Below are 14,580 nucleotides of genomic sequence, written 5' to 3' on the forward strand. Positions count from 1 at the left end.
TGGGTGAGATCTGCAATGCACAGGGGTGGTGATCGGTTTTGAGCCTGCCTCCGAAAGTCTTGTCAATTTCATTGTACTTGCTGGGGTTTTTGCTTCAAATCAGAAAAGCATACATTCCTTGAAGTGTAATATCAAATGCAAACTCAGAAAAGGGCTTCTGGTCGGTTTCAAGCCTGCTCTGGAAAGTTTTGTCAATTTCATTCTCTGTGGGAAGGAAAGGGAGAAGGGGGGGTAACACGTTTCTTGCTGTTTTGGAGAAATAAGTGCAATTGCCAGCGTGGTATCTCCTTAAATATCAATAAAGGCAGAAAAGCATACATTCATTTAAGTGTAATATCGCAAATACAAACAAGGCAGGCGTGAAACTGACCAGCAGCCTTTCCTTCCCAGGCGAGAACTTTACAGCCATATTGTGCTTCCTTGCAAAGGGGGAGAGGAGCATACGTAATTTTTTGGCTGACCAATTGGTTGATAGGGGGAGGTTTTAGAGGCGGAGCTTGGAGAAAGCGAAAAGAATGTAGGGGTCTTACCACTGCGTGTGTGGGTGCAAAAAACCTTTTTTTTTTAATTGGGAAAGAGCGAACTAAAAGGAAAAGTGAGGACTATCAGATGACAAACCGAATATGGAAACCATGGATTATCCCGCTCCGTTTGGATAAGCCCCTAGTTTTGGTGTACAAAGCCCTGTACAGCTCAGGACCAGGATAGGGCCTCCTGCAGATACCATCTTATCAGGAGGGCAGACCTTTAGTGTTGTGGCACCAACACTTTGGAATTCCCTCCCCTTAAATATTAGGCAGGTGCCATCTCTGTTATCTTTTTGGTGCCTGTTGAAGACTCCTCTTTCAACAAGCCTTTTAAGTTGAGGCCTATCCCAGTCTGTGTCTGTGTTGGAATTGCTTTTTAATATATATTTTAAACTTTTTTTTAACAATATGTTTTTAACCCTTTTTAAAAAGATGTCTTTAAAGCTTTTTTTAAAAAAATGTTTTTAAAGTTGTTTTGTGTGGGTGTATTTTAGTGTTTGTTTTTATGATGTTTTGATGTGTTTTTAGCGCTTCTGTTTGCCACCCTGGGCTCCTGCTGGGAGAAAGGGCAGGATATAAATCAAATAATAAATAAATAAATAAAATACATGATATTCAGAGTCCCATTCCTGCAGCAACTTCTTCCAAGGCTTCCAAAGGCAGGGAAGAGTATTATATCCAGGCTGCACACAAGAGATACCATGAACTCCCAACAAATCATTAAAAGCAAAACAGGACAAGAGAGAGCAACACACAGAGTACCGCAGATCCAGGTAAGAATTCCATTTGGACATTTTCTGAGGTTAATTTAATCCAGGCAAGATGGAGGTGCTGTAGGTTGGGAGATCCACAGCTCCAAAAGGAATAGCACTGGTGCTGGACAGCGTAGCACTCCCCCTAAAAACCCAAGCCTAGTTTCGAAGAACTCCTGGATTTAGCACTGACTGGGGAAGCCCACGTATCGCTGATAGCTGGGAGTGTGTAATCAGCTTCAGCTGGTACATCAACTGCAGCCTTCCATACTGAGGCCATACTTAGCCACAGCGATCCATGCTCTGGTCATTCTAGTCAAGACTACTGTAATGTACTCCACATGAGGCTGGTTTTAACCTATAAAGCCTTACACGGCTTAGGACCACAATACCTGATGGAACTCCTCTCCCGACATGAATCCACCTGTACACTACGCTCAACATCAAAAGTCCTCCTTCGGGTGCCTACTCCGAGGGAAGCTGGGAGGATGGCAACAAGAGGGCCTTCTCAGTGGTGGCCCCCAAATTATGAAATGATGTCCCTGACGAGGTGCACGTGGTGCCAACACTGTTATCTTTTTGGCGCCAGGTCAAGACTTTCCTCTTCTCCCAGGCGTTTCAGCATGTGTTTTTAAATTGCTTTCTAAAAAATGTGTTTTTAAATTTGTATATTTGTTTTTCATGTTTTTAATTGTTGTAAACCACCCAGAGAGCTTCGGCTATGGGGCGGTATACAAATGCAATAAATAAATAAAATAAATGAGGCTGCCTCTACAGTCCTCCTGAGGACTGTACCCCTGTCAGCTTCAATAAGACCTTTATTATACCCCCTACACTGGCCTACTTTAAAATATCATTGTTATTAATAATAACTTCATTTATTACCTGCCCTTCACCCTAAGGTCCCAGGGCAGGTCACAACAATTTAAAATACAACATTAAAAACAAACTACAATCAGAAAAATAGGGTGGGTCCTGAAAACACACATCTCGGGTGTTAAAAGCCAGGGTAAAGAGGTGCACCTTCAGCATATCACTGAAACTACATAATGGAGTTTCCAGACACATCTCTGTGGGCAGAGAGTTCCAATAGTAGTAGTAGTAGTAGTAGTAGTAGTAATAGTAATATCCAGCCTTTTTCCCACGGAGCTCAAGGTGGCATAAATGTTTCACAACTTAGAGGCTGCCGAGGGTGGTGGAACTAGCAAGTGGGCCCATTCTGTAATTATATGGCAAAACTAATAGTTAAGAATTTCTCCCAGTGAGGTGGGGATGAGGGGGGCTGAAGAGAGACAGAGAAACTATTGTTCAGACAGGCCTTTGGAATTGTGATTTTTTTAACTAGCCAGTTTTTATTTATATGCAGTGTTGGACTAGGAGATGGGAGACCAGGGTACAACCCCCCACTCCCCCAGCTATGAAGCTCACTGGGTGGCCTTGGGCCAGTCACTACCTCTCAGCCTAACCTACCTCACAAGGTTGTGGGGATTAAATGAGAAAGGAGAGAACCATGTTTGTACACCACCTTGAGCTCTTTGAGAAACATGAAAAAAATGTACTGCCTTCAAGTCGATTCCGACTTATGGCAACCCTATGAACAGGGTTTTCATGAGGCTGAGAGGCAATGACTGGCCCAAGGTCACCCAGTGAGCTTCATGGCTATGTGGGGATTCAAACCCTGATCTCCCAGGTCGTACTCCAACACCTTAAATAAATAAATAAAACTTTTTACTGTTATGTTACTGATGTTCCTCCTGATCTTATTGTTGCATCGTTTTATACTGTACATGGCCTTGCTATATTTTCTATAAAGTATTCTCTCTGAAAATAAATCAATAAAATAAATAGTGCCTCGGTTTAATAAATAAATAAATTTCCTCCTGAAGTCTTAGGACTGCCTGTTTGGCAAAACAGAGCAGAGCATCCCTGGTGTGTGTATTTCTTCTTTGTTTTAAGTCATCATAGCATAAGAGTTTTGCGCTCCTTCCAACCGGCAGCAGCAAATGGGCTTCCCCATTGGGGCACCTGGTCGGCCACTGTGAGAACAGGATGCTGGACTAGATGGGCCACTGGCCTGATCCAGCAGGCTCTTCTTCTGTTCTTAAAGAAATGCATTGCCGCAAGTCTGCATCATGGAAACGGCGGCTTACCCTGACTGCCACCGCAGGGACGTGCTACGCCGTGCAAGTCTGCAGGCATAAGTGCTCGTCCAAATGACTGTTTAATGAGTGATATGATCGCTTTGTGTCTTCATCAATTTTCCATTGTCCATACGACGCCGGTTTTCGCGGATCTTATGGCGTTTAAATCCACTTGTGGAGTATCGCAAAAAATGTGATTTTTTTAAAACCAGGAATCACCCGCGATTCAATTAATGATCGGATGCATTGCCACGCACTTTAGGCATGTAGGTGGTCCATGGGCGGTCCTTGGGCCTTTCCCCACACCCCTTCAATCATTCCCGTCCAATCTGGTAACTTCAGTTTTGTGCATGTGTGCGAATGTCCGGGGTAGAAAGCCCGGGAAAAGTGAACCAATCCGAGCCCTGGGATCTACTGTGCAGATGCAGAATTCCACATTTGCGCAGAAGCAGCTAGGCAGTGTACCCAGCCACTTTGCAGGCAGTGGAGAAAGATTTCATTGCCAGCCGATTTTATCTTCCCACTTCTGCTCATATTCGTAAATACTCTCCACGGTTTCGGTTTCGCCTTCATCGGTATCATCGTCATGCTGAGTCCGCACCGACGGTCGAGGCGAGATCCCTGCAGTTATTGTTGTGTGGCTCCGCATACGGTAAGATGTGTTCTGAGACCTCCTATAGGATACCCCTTGCCGCCCCCCTCTGTGTTGTTTGCTGGAGGACTCCTTGGCCTCCGCCATGCCAGCCGGAACCCAGCGGCCGCCTGGACATGGCCGCTTGGAGCCAAGGGACAGCATTTGCCCTGGAGGTGCCCTAGCCATGTCCCGGTTCCTCGGGATCGGAAGCGCCTGATGTAGCAAGATCAGCGCGCCAGGAGGTGATGGCAGCGGCTACAATATCCCCCCCTGTAAACATACTCAACCACCCAGGGCTTGGGGGAGGGGGGTCTCTGCATCCCACCCTCATGAGCCACCACACTCCCTGCACCAGCCCTTCTTAGCTAAGGAACCCAAGATAACCTCTCCTCCGCCCACAGCCACCGTTTCTCCGTTGCCTGTGGCCATTCCTTTACCCCCGGATCTACTGTTCTACCTCCTCCTCATTGTCCACTCCTTTCCCATAGTTTTGGAGGATGTTGGAGTAGTCCTGGGGGTTACCTTCGGGTTGCAGCAGGCTACTGCAGTGTGGGATGGCAGACTATATGCCCTCACATGGGGCCAAACTGCTCCCCGCCCATCCTTCTGCATGCAGTTTGAGGGCTCGTCCGAATTTGTCTGCATGAATGAGGTTTTCCTATTTTTTTTTGCACTATATCTTGTTAGCGCAAAAGCGCAAAATAAAAACAGCATTCAAGAAAGGGTGGTTGGTTTGATACTGAAGAGAAGCCGCACTCGAGTTCGCTTTTTAAAATATTTTTGAAAGCGTGAGGAGGCACCTTTTGAAAATCGATTATTTGTGTTCACATTATTATTGTGATGTTTATTGTTATGATTATTATTATGCTTTGAGAGTGCTCCTGTGCAGGCTGTGGTTTGTGCCCCGCTGATTCTGTGTTGCCCGGGGCCATTCCTTTTCCTCCAGATCTACTGTTTTCCCTCGTTCTCCTCATTTCCCCCCATTTCCATTGATTGGGAGGCTCGTTGCAGGGCGGGATGACAGCCTTTTTTTGTACTATATCCTTTCAGCGCAACAGCACCAAAACAAACGAATCATGAAAGGGCGGTTGGTTTGATATTAAGGAGAAGAGGCACTCGAGTTCACTTTCTAAAATATTTCGGTAATCGGCAGGAGCCACCTTTTGGGAATCTATTCTTTGTGTTGACATTATTGTGATCATAATGTCTACTGTAATGATTATTATTAAGCGTTGAGAATGCTCCTGTCCAGCGTATGGTTGGTGACCCTTAGTCCCCATCACAGGAGGGTCTTTATGCCACTTACATGAACCGCTGACATGTTGTCTTGTCCTTTCCTGCAGATTGCAGCAAGCTGTTGGGTGCTGTGAAGTGCACGTACTCCAAAAAGACATGGACAGGGTTAAAAAGCACACTCTGGGGCTCAAGGACAGAGAGCAGACGGAAGGCTGCAGGTGGCTGGGCAGGAAAGCAGGAAAGCTGCCAAGGCTATAAAACTACCATGGAAACAGCTCAGGGTGTGGGGGGTGCATTTGATGTATGTGAAGGAGAGAGAAGCTCGTGTATCCGTGTATCTGCATACGACTATTGAATCAGTAAAAGATTCATCTTCACCACTTCTAGTGTACTGTCTCTATTCATTCCTGTTATACGCAGTGGCATTGCCCTGACAGGCAAGCCGCAATTCCAACAAAGGGTTATGGGCCCAGAACAGGAAAGGAATAGAGCATAAACAGAGTGCAGTGAAGAAAGAAAGGCAGCACAGCTGAGCCGACTAACGACGGACGGTGACAGGAGCCAGTGGAAGCCTGTGCAGGACGTAAAAGAAGCCTGGAGCAGATACGGTAAAGCTGTAAAAAGAGGATTCCTTTCTCCAAAGTGACGCAAGGAAACTGTGCCTGTGAAAAATGGCAGTTTCACTTTCGCAAGGGATGCCGTTGGAGCGACTGAACGAAACTAATTACTTGAATTGGAGAATGAGGATGCAGGCGTTTCTAACAAAGGAAGACTTATGGACTGTTGTAACAGAGGATCCCCCATCTGATCCCCCACCGGCACCGTGGATAAGGCTGGATGAGCGTGCGAGATCGTATATTATCCTGGCAGTAAGTGACTCTCAATTGCTATACGTGCAGGATAAAGAAACAGCTAAATTAACCTGGCAAGCTCTGAATGAGGCCCACGTTCGTAAAACAGCGAGCAATAAAATAAGTTTAGCCAGAAGATTGTACCAGCTCAAGTACACAGACAACGTCACAATGTCTGAACAATTGTTTAAAATTTCAAAGCTCTTTGCTGAGTTACAGGAAAGGGATGTGACATATTCGGACACACAGAAAATATACATAATCCTGGCAACATTGAATTTGTCATGGGATAATCTCATAAATTCTCTGGAAGCGCTCCCAGAGACGGATTTATCGCTCCCTTACGTAACAGGGAAATTGATGCAACATTGGGAGAGACGTCAGGAGGCTACAGAGCAGGAGTCGAGAGGAAAGCCAGAAAGATACAGTGAAAAGACTGAGTTTAATGACAGGTCATTGGGCAGGTCGTTTGGAACAAAGGCATGCTATCGTTGTGGGTCATTAACTCATCTTCAAAGGGACTGTGAGTTGCGGCAGAAAAGGCAGAGGGGAAAGCCGTCGCAAGTACAGCTAGTGAAAGCTGCAGGAGAAAATAAAGACAGAGACTATGATACATCAACAAACAGTGTTTGGATTCTGGACTCAGGGGCTTTGCATACCCTAATAAGAGATAAAAGAATGTTCAGAACCATGGTCCCTGAAACATCCGAAGTGCTGTTGGCAGATGGAGCTAAAAAACAGGTACAAGCTAAGGGGACAGTGACCGTAAAAGCTTTAAATACTACAATGACAAATATTTTGTACGTGCCAGAGATCAAATTTAATATTCTGTCTGTATCTAAACTAAATGCTATGGGTTTTATTGTTGTATTTGGAAATAACACGTGTGAGTTCCTTGTAGGAGGCAAAGTATGTGTGAGAGGTTTTCTCAGGGATTCCCTGTTTTACGTAAATCTAAGCCCCACAGAAAAGGAAAGTATGATGATGTATGCAAACCAGAAGCCCCATGATGGGTGCATACACTCCTGGCATAAGAGGCTTGGTCATGCAAATCATGAAGCCATTAAGAAATTGCCAACACTGAGCAGTGATGTTAAGCTGAAAACATGTGAAAAATATGTTGATTGCGAGATCTGTAAACAGACAAAGGCAATAGTGACTCCTAGAAACAAGGAAACTGAGAGTAAAACGACTAAGCCATACCAAACAATCCATATAGACTTGGCAGGACCATTTCTGAGCTCACAGGGTGGAGCTAGATATTTCTTAGTCATAGTTGATGAATTTTCGAGATATAGTACAATTTATCTGCTGCATTCAAAGAATGAAGCAGAAGGGAAGCTGAAAAACTTCATACAAAAGGTGAAGGTGCAACATGGCATGTGCATACAGCAAATAAGATCAGACCAAGGGGGAGAGTTTACAAGCCAGTCTTTGGCACAATATCTGGAAAAGAAAGGTATTAAACATGCGTTAACTGCTCCATTTAGCCCATATCAGAACGGTCTGGCGGAAAGAAAAAACAGGTCATTGCAGGATGCCACGAGGGCAATGATTAGAGATGCCAATCTGACTAATGCGTACTGGGGAGAATGTATTTTATATGCGACACATATTCAAAACAGATTGTACCACAGTGCCATAGAAATGACACCATACAAAAAGCTGTATGGAAAGAAACCTAAACTCCAGCACATCCTAAAGTTTGGCGCAAAATGCTGGGTTCATGTCCCCAAGGGAAAACGTAGGGGGAAACTAGCACCCAGGGCTCAGAAAGGAATCATTTTAGGTTTTCAAAATGTTTTTTACCGCATATGGCTTCTACAGGAGAAAAGGGTGATATTTAGCCGGAGTGTGAAAGCTCAGGAGGAGGACTGGGATAAATCAGTGTCAGTGGAATTAACACACACACACAATGGCTCTGAACAAAGGGAGCAAACAGTAAAACAAGAGGAACAAGAGGAACATGCTCTTGTTGAAACAGAAACGCATAGCAGTCCCAAACCAGAAGTTGTTTTAAGGAGATCTGAGAGATCTAATCTGGGGAAACCGCCTGATAGGTTCCAGATTAGCATCATACAGAAACATGATGAAATGCATGGATATACAGGGTATACAGAGGTGCCAGAAAGCAGAACAAATGAAGAAACATTGTATCTGACATGTTTCAAACCAGAAATAGATGCTGACTGATGTGTTGTCTGATGTGATAAACAAAATGTATTCATGTAACAATAAAAGATGGAGTGAGAGACCGGAAGCAATAAAGGATAAAAGAAAAATGTTAACTATGAAACTGTAAAAGTAAATTGGATTGCACATGTGAAAATAGTAACTGTAAAAAATGTAAAATGTATAAAGAGCCATGTCTGTTTGGAAGGTGGGGGCTTGTTGGGTGCTGTGAAGTGCACGTACTCCAAAAAGACATGGACAGGGTTAAAAAGCACACTCTGGGGCTCAAGGACAGAGAGCAGACCGAAGGCTGCAAGTGGCTGGGCAGGAAAGCAGGAAAGCTGCCAAGGCTATAAAACTACCATGGAAACAGCTCAGGGTGTGGGGGGTGCATTTGATGTATGTGAAGGAGAGAGAAGCTCGTGTATCCGTGTATCTGCATACGACTATTGAATCAGTAAAAGATTCATCTTCACCACTTCTAGTGTACTGTCTCTATTCATTCCTGTTATACGCAGTGGCATTGCCCTGACAGGCAAGCCGCAATTCCAACAGTCTGACTGCAAGAAGGTAAGACCGCCGCTGAGAAGACTCTTCTCAGCAGCTAATACATTCCCCTTTCACATTGGGTGCATCCACTTAAAGCGGCGGGTCCATATGGTGTCCTTGCAAGAAGCCTGTAATGCAAAGTGATAGCTGCCACTTTCTGTTCTCCATGCCTATTCCCATTGGGCACATACATGTCTGGGTGCCTTTCCAGGTTACGCTGGTGTTTAAAACTATGTCCGTTGCACCACTATCTCCATGTCGCTGTGGAAGGGGCTGGTCAAGATTTTGAATGCTTATATACATGAAAATGTGTAGACAATGTGTTGCGGTCGATAATTTCATCTGTTTCATTTTGTCCTGCCACGTTCCAGCTTGTAGAGAACCAGCACATATAGCAGGGAATGCTGCCCCACCCGTTTTATCCTGAATCAAGCCCTGGTTCAGCGACAGGAAATAAATTTACTTTAAGAAAAACAGGATGGAGCAGCAAGGGCTTGTCTCTCCTCATGTTGTAGTCCAGCAACGTGTAAGTGGAGCTAGAGGTCCCAGCTGGCGTTCATGTGAGATTTGGTGGACATTTGGGGGGAGTCAAAGGTGCAAGGACAACTCCGCAGCAGTCGCCGTAATATGGACACATTTGAAAATATCGTGAAGCAGATGGCGAGCAGAGGGCACTTCCGGACAGCCATGGAGTGCAGAAACAAGAGCAAGGTTGACTGTGTGCATAAGCACTGAATCCCATTTCCCATTTGTCAGTTCTTGCCCCACAGTAGCAATGCACAATCTTCCCTGAAATGGACTGTCATGAGGGCACTGTGCTGGAACACCCATCCTTGAGTGCAGCTGGGGCATCAAAGCGCCCCCCCCAAACACTCTATGTTAAGGAAACCTTTGGCGGTAAACTGCAAACCAGTGGAGAATGCGGAATCACTTACGCAAGAGACCACAGTCTTCCAGGTCACTACAATTCACTGTATTGAATTCATTTTGCTGTGATGACTCCAGATGCACTGGTGCAGGCGAAGTTGGCGATGTGGTGACATAGGTTTAATGCCAGGAACTGGATCTAGGTAAGTGGAATGTGGGCCTCCGGATATCTCCGAGCACCATTCACAAACTAAACAGGCAATTTTTTTGTTCTGGAGAACCATTTTTTTTTATGTGTATAAGTGGGACCATGGGGGTGGACTAAAGGAATAGTTTGAATGTGGCCAAACACTCCCACCTTGAAAGTTGAAAAAGTTAAAAGTGCACTGCCCCGGAAGTAGTCTTATTATAATGTTGACCCGGGGTCCAAAATTTCAGTAGCAGCAGACACACCACAGAACGGAACAAATAAAATAGGCCCTGGCATGACTGCGTAGGACAGAACTCCAACCATCTTCTTTGCCTTCGCAAAAAAGACAAACCCAGGAAAGCAGTGTAAACCTTTGACACAGTACTGCACCCTGCCTGGGTTTCTGCCATGGGAATGGCATACAGGGTTGATGCGTGCCTTTTGTCCTCCTCGCTCTGGATCCAGGAGCAGCTTTACTAAACGGAATGGAAAATGAGGCAGTTTCTCGTGCTTTTACTTGAAAAGTCAGCAGTTAGAGGAACATCAGTAAGTGTACCAGCAACAACCAATGGCTTAGATTGCATGCATTGTACTTTCCATTCGTTGTTTTTTGCTTTCTGTAAGTATGTGGGCAAGGTATTGCTATGTGCATGTTTTCCATGTGTGCCTGTATTCACATGGTTGTCATGGAAGCAGTCATCATCTGCAGGTTGCACATTCATGTGCCTTGCGTGAAGCCCACGGCCACTTTCTAAGGCCTTCAATGCTGACAGCAGCACAATTAAAAGTATAATTACCGTAAGCCCTCCCTTTTTGGCCTCCCAAGTAGAGAAGCACCCACCCCGATGCAATATGTTATGCTCATTATGTTCACACAATGGCCTACCTTAGGATGGCTCCCCATTTAGCGCATGTGGGATATTGTCATCGACAACAAGCCCACAGTCCTTCCCCCTCTGCAGAGGACAATGGTTCCGGTGGGTGAGTTTGAGACAAGCGAGCCTTGTGAAAGAAGTTGGGCAATCAACTCCCTTGTTATAGTGGCATGCACATAACAAATACAGCATCACAACGTTGCTGTTGTCACCAGTGTAACAAGTGTGCACAGCCAGGGCAGACAGAAATACAGGGAATGATAGAATGAATCAGGTGCTCGATGGTGCATTTCCAGAGCCAGTGGCACAGAAATAATAAACACATAACACAAACACTTTCCCCAGGCAATAAAACCTTTTTAATTGCAAAGCCCAGATTTTAAAAATGTCAACTATTTGGAGTAAACTGTCATTTGTTAACGCAGGGACACTTAAAAGAAAACATAACAAACCCTCTGTGCCTCTTTACTGGTTTCGTTGTTGAAAAAAGTATATACGATATTTGGCAAAACTGAGTGCTAAAGCTATCCACCCGCCACATCTCCCAACAAAAACGTTTACAAGTGCAGTAATCCTTTGCACATGTAATCAAGTGATAAAAACTGCTTGACAATTTTCTACAAAAGGGAAGACTGCACTGAGTAAGGCAGAGTCATGCAACGTGGAGGGTTTCTCGAAATGAAGGAGCACCATTGAAGAACATGGGTCTACAATTTTCTAAACTATAAAAAAAATTCAAATAAATTTAAGGGTCCACGGGAGCGTGCTTTGCCCCCTGTTGCGATCGGAAATATGTGTCCTCAATTGCTTGCTCCCTCCTGTCCAACGGTCCGATGGTAAGGTTTAGCATCCTGTCCACCACGTCCTCCAGGTTAGTTACCCGCATCTCCAAGCGCTGTGCTGTGAAAGCAATGGTAATATTAGCAGTAGAAACATTAGGTGTCCATGTCATAGTCATGGGCAATGCATACTTTCCCCCCTTGTGGTCACATGATTTATTTTAATGGTTTGTGTACTGTGGGACTGACAGGAGTTTTTCCAAACGCCATTTTTTGAAATGACACGCAAACACACCTGTAAACAATTTGCGTTCAACAACTTTGATCCGGGCAAGTACATCCTCCGTTTTGGTGGTCTGTGTTCCTTGTGACGAGCGCTCAGTTTGTGTTGCGCAGTCTGCGAACTTCACCAATTTCTGCCTTGGATGGACCATGGTTCTTGGTGTCCCTGCAATGAAACCAGTGTGAAGGGCATCATGACACGTGATGAAAGTTTTATTTCGGTGTGCGTGTATTCCCAAGCTTTACAGGGCAAGACTCGTTATGTTTTGGGTGGCCGCTTGCTATGGCCTTCAACGCTGCAGCCAGCTGCGCAGTGTAAAGGAGGCTTGTGCCTCAAAGTTATAGTTCGGAAATATACTGCTCATGCAACGAAGGACACTTCCATAGCAATGGCAACGCTCACGTTGTGGCCCTTAAGCCACGTCTTACACACCACATTCCCCGAAGAGCTGTTTAACACTGCAGTGTTTGTCGTGTGACATGTGCAGGTACAACAAACACTCCTTTTTGGCATTGTTCATGTTATTATCTACCTTTGTGCTTCAATGCTTTCACATGTGTTATGCAAACCAAGCGGCCTACCTGAAGATGTCTCCCCCTGTTGTGGTTCAGGTTGGGTATCAACCACAAGCTCTGGAGACGCAGCACCCTCTCGCTCCACCACCACCTCCTCAGAGAGCAATCGCTTGGCCGTTGGATGCACTGTGGGTCGAGAATGCATTGTTTATACCTGATGTCACAAAATGAAATGCAGCGCATGGTATATCTACTAGTGGTTTACTAACAAGGAGCTGACAAAAAACCCCAATTTGTTGTCATAGCAACGACAACATCCCACATGTTGTACTTTGTTATTCATTTTTTTTCTGAACGAATTACCATGTGCACCCAAAGAAAAGCTTCACAGAGGACATTCTTTCTCAGTGGGAGACAAATTGTTCTGGTAGCAGGTTATAGCGTAGGACTAAAACGGGGCTGGGGGCTGGGTTTGAATCAGCACACAGCCCTGAAGCTCATTGGGCGACCCTGGGCCCCTCACTGCCTCTCATGCTCATGCAAACCCTATTCATAGGGTCGCCACAAGTCGGAATAGACGTGAAGAGAGTACATTCACATGTAATGCAACTGCTATTATGACAGTGCCAGTGAAGCCTTTTTGGACATTAAAGGTTTCAGTCACATCTTGAGAACCGGTACTTACCTGCCGGCCGACGATCCTTCCAGGAAGGATGCCCCCCTTCCTTCCACAAGCTGTAAAGTTGTTTGAAGTAAGGGGGTCTTTCTTGGGGGGTGTTTCCCTTCGAATTTCTCCATTGAGGAGATCGGCTTTGAGGCATTTGAAGCGTGATTGGACCTGCGCTGCGGTGTGCAAATAGCCAGACTCGGAAAGCTGACTTGCCACCGATCGAAAAATTGGGGCTGTCAGAAGGGGCGTGCTCCCCATCAGACGAGCCGCTTTCCTGGCATTCTTAATGTAGGTCAATAATAGGAGTAGCTCCTCGGAGCGCCAGTAACAGCCCTTGTGAACACCACTGGAAGCCATGCCTTAACTATTTTAGAAATGCCCTGTAGCAGGCTAGTGTGTAGAGGGTGCAGGCAGTGATAAGCGCTGGGCATCCTATGCAGGGAACACACGTGCTTCTCCTAGAGCGTTCAGTGGACCCACTGCCAAGAAGGCAGGTGCTCCACCGTCATAGACATGACACGCCCTTTATCGATTCCATTTAAAACACAAATCAGTGATACATGTTGAAAGAAAGAGCAAAATACATGCCGCTTTAGCACTATATCGCAAATAGAAGCAAAGAGCAAAATTGTGCAGGAACAATGGCAGGTCAGAGGTTCCCTAGAGCAGCCTGGCCGAATCGAACCATAGAGACTGGTAGCAATCCTTCCTAGAGAAGACATGCCAACAGTGGCAGATCTGTAGGAAATAGTGGGAATCGCTGGACGTGTTTAAACGCATAAACTTCCAAATGCTAAAAGGATAGTGAATGACGGTTTTGCGATATGTCGCAAAAACAGGCACTGTTTTGGAAGTAATCTCATTTCTGTGTTGTCCTAGAGCGTTCCTGCCACCCATAACCGTTGTGTGTTCTGCTCTATCTTGTGTTTTTTATTGTTTTTACATTGATTGTGCATTTTTATTGTTTTTACTGTTTTTAAGCTGCCCTGAACTCTGTTTTTAACAGTGGAAAGGCAGGATATAAATCCTCTTAATAAATAAATATTCCATAATAGGCATTTAAGGTTGAAAATGAAGGGTTTTTTTAAATCTTCAAATCCTACCCCAGTTTTTGGTGGTAATTGCTAGGCACAAAACAAAACTGGACAATGCAACTTTTAATATGATTAATTTGCCTAACCAGGATGTGATTTGCATAATATGCAAATTATGCACCTAATTTATAATTTGCATAATATGCAAATCAGCCTGCCCGGATTTGTGGAATTGGAATATGGTAACCCTACACAGACCTGAATTTACAAGATCTGAACAGGGCGGTTCATGACAGATGTTCTTGGAGGTCGCTGCCCAATATTCCTAGGCGGGCAGGGGTTCAGCCAATCAGAGGACTCCTGGCCCCTCCCCAAATCCTTTTCCTGTCTATACTCAGAAGTCCCTAGCCGGCTGACGCATGCGCACAACGCGTTCCTTAGTCCCCGTCTTTCTTCGCCCCGCCTCCATGCGCGGAGGGGAAGAGTCTCATTGGCTAAGCTCAGA

The sequence above is a fragment of the Rhineura floridana genome, chromosome 1, assembly GCF_030035675.1.
Source record: "Rhineura floridana isolate rRhiFlo1 chromosome 1, rRhiFlo1.hap2, whole genome shotgun sequence".
In the NCBI taxonomy this organism is placed as follows: domain Eukaryota; kingdom Metazoa; phylum Chordata; class Lepidosauria; order Squamata; family Rhineuridae; genus Rhineura; species Rhineura floridana.